Source organism: Nanorana parkeri, unplaced genomic scaffold, assembly GCF_000935625.1.
Source record: "Nanorana parkeri isolate BGI_ZX_2015 unplaced genomic scaffold, ASM93562v1 scaffold5, whole genome shotgun sequence".
NCBI classification, from domain to species: domain Eukaryota; kingdom Metazoa; phylum Chordata; class Amphibia; order Anura; family Dicroglossidae; genus Nanorana; species Nanorana parkeri.
The window spans coordinates 596,281-599,490 of record NW_017306273.1 but is presented as its reverse complement, the minus strand read 5'-3'; positions in this window follow the sequence as shown (position 1 = coordinate 599,490).

The window sequence follows — 3,210 nt, the reverse complement described above, 5'->3', positions numbered from 1 at the left end:
GGGAGAGGAGGGAGAGAGGGAGGGGGGGGGGGGGTTGGGAGAGGAAAGAAAGAAAGAAAGAAAGAAAGAAAGAAAGAAAGAAAGAAAGAAAGAAAGAGAGAGTGGGAGTAGAGAAAGAGAAAAGAGGACAGGAGAGGGAAGAGAGAGAGAGGGCGAGAAAGAAAGTGAGAGAGAGAGAGGGCGAGAGAGAGAGTGAAAGAGAGAGTGAAAGAGAGAGAGGGCGAGAAAGAAAGCAAGAGAGAGGGCGAGAAAGAAAGAAAGAAAGAAAGAAAGAAAGAAAGAAAGAAAGAAAGAAAGAAGGAAAGAAAGAAGGAAAGAAAGAAAGAGGGAGAAAGAGGGATAGAGGAAGAAAACAGAGAGAGAGGTGAGAGATGGAGGACTATAAAAGAAGAGACATGGGAGGATATAGCTGAACTGAAGAAAGATATGACCAAAGGTGAAGACATTGTTTTCATGATATGTATTTAGATTCCAGTAGAGGGGAGAACAGAATATACACATTCGAGGAACACAAGAAGATACACTGTTACACTTCTACAAGTCCCAGCATTATATGGCAGACTGATTCCTCCCATGCAGTTGATGAGTCTCAGATTGCTTGTCTCTCCTGTAAATTGTACAGGAAAGTACAGCTCCCAACTCATCCTTCTCCAGGACAAACATCCCCCGGGGGACACTGAGCCCCTGACTCCCGCAGGGAGAAGGAGATGTGGTCAGCCAGCAGCAGCTCATTCAGCTCTTTCACTCCTCCATCCTGACAGCAGGCTGCCCCACTATATCTAATGGGCAATTTTCTGCTCTCTGGAGGTCGGAAGTAAAAGATGATGACATGTTCCGCTTCAGATTAAGACATGAGAAACATACGGAGCAGTTAGCACACCCTAATTTCACAGGAGCCTCAGCCCCTGCCCACCATAAAATCAGATTTCTATTCAGTGATGCTGAGCTGTATTGTATGTCTGTTCTCCTGACATGATGTAAATACAGCACACACTGAGCTCAGCCCTCCTCCTATGTAAAGAATAATTCCACTATTAGACCACTGTCCATGAATAAAGGGCAAGGTACCATTTTTTTAACAACCAATTCTTCCCAAGTAATTTTTGTTCCTAGATTTTTGCTGGACCTAGTTTAAAGATGACTACACCATGAACGCCTGAACTTTTCTTGTTTTGTGTTAGGCGTCACAAGGGGTGTGCGGCCCACACAGGGGGACACTATCAGAGGGGTACAGAAGAATCCTTCCTTGTCATGCCTGAGGAAGTGACCCCGAGTGGCCCCGAAACGTTGCTATTGACAAGATCTGTGTATCAATAAAATGATCACTTTCTAAAGATTTGAGCACGGTGTGCTGGTGATATATTTTACTACTATCAGAGGGGTGACACCAAAAAGACTGACAGTCATTTCGGTGTCACCCCTTCTGAAAAGTCAGGCACTCAGTCATGGACCAAGAGCTCATCAGCCGCACTGGAAAGGAGGGGACCCTGCAGCATACCTTATCCTGCTGGATAAATGTCCCCTCCTCTCTATGCCAGCATCCATCGCCAAGATGGCTACAGGCAGTTAAATGCCTATGACTTCATTATGCACGTAGATGATGACGTCATGCACATGCATGATGATGTCACGTGCATGCGTGATGAGTTACCAGGGGGGTGACACCTGGCGGCCGCACTGGGTGCCACCCGCGCTCCGGATGCATCTGGTTAGGCCAATGTCACACCTGTCACAGGTGACAACTCACCAGGGACCAGATCACTGAGAAGAGCAGTGAAAATACTCATTTTTAAGATGAGAGAATTGCTGCTCACTCACTGACAGAGATGCTGCAGAATCAACCAAAAATGCCGGCGCTTTGCTCATCTGGCCAGTCAGAGAGCGACCTATGGGTAAGTATGGGTTTGATTTATTAAAGGCAAATAGGCTGTGTTCACTTTGCAATGAAATTTGCACTTTGCCTGGGAAGTTTTATTGAATTAGGTGAAGCTCCGCTGGCTTCCATCACCCAATCATGCAAGCAAAAATATTGTTTTTTAGCTTCCTTGCTCAGGTTTGGATATTCTTTACCACATTCACCAAGCTAAGGGGAACTTCTCCTGCAATGTGCAAATTATTTTGCAAAGTGAACAGCCTGCACATTTCACATTGTTTGCAGATTAAACCATCAAGAGCCTTCTGACTCCTCTAGGCATCCCCTGCATACACTTTACCCTACAATTCATTTAATGAACTCAGTCACACACTTCCAGAGGTGTCAAGAAGAGGAAAACAGTTTGTAAATAAAGGCTCTTGCTGTTTCCCCTTCTAACACAGCTGCCTTATCCACTGGCCCATGAGTAGCATCATGATAAATACAGCCCACCAGCCACCATCTGATGCCCACCGTTACAATGACTTTTTGAGACTGTGCCAACCTTTCAGAAGTCACAATGTGACCTCCTCCTGCTGGGCTTCCTGTGCTCACAGAGCTGTCAGTGCAGAGATAAAATGCTCTCCATCTTTCAGACTGAATACAGCTGTGTTGTGGAGTTCTCCGGCTTATTCTCTCTACATAAAAAGTGTGGAGAATCAGGAAAAATAGGACAGAGACCAGAGGCGGGCCGCCGATTCTCCTCGCTTGAAAATCCACTTTCTAAAGTCACCAGGCATTCAGGACTTGTGTGCTTCAATCAGCAGAGTGCTCTTGGGAAAGTGAAGTTTTCTCTATGACAAAAAAAAAGGGAATGGAATTTGTCAGTTCTAGGACGGCGCGGATGTTTGATCTGGAACGCTTACAGAAGTCATTAAAGTGCACAAAACATGATCTCCCGGATGCAATCAGAATCTGCAAAGCTTTATTGTGGTCTTCAGTAGATGTTGAGGCTTTGAGAGTGCCAGTAACTCAGGCAAGATGGACTCCCCTGTCCTTGGTGCATATCTTTTTTTTTTTCCATTTAAAATGTTTCTTTTTATTGAGCAAATCAAACAAAGAACTTACAAACAATGTGATCAAACATATCACATAAAACATATCACCTTACCTTGGTGCATATCTAACCTCTATGTGTGTACAGAAACAATTGCAAGTGTTATGTGCTTGTTTAAGGAAAATACTTCTACTGCAGAGTTACATAGTTGGCAAAGTTGAAAAAAGACACAGATCCATCTTGTTCAAACTATACGTGTGTATGTGTCGCTAACAGCTCCCATATCCCTGTATATTCTGTG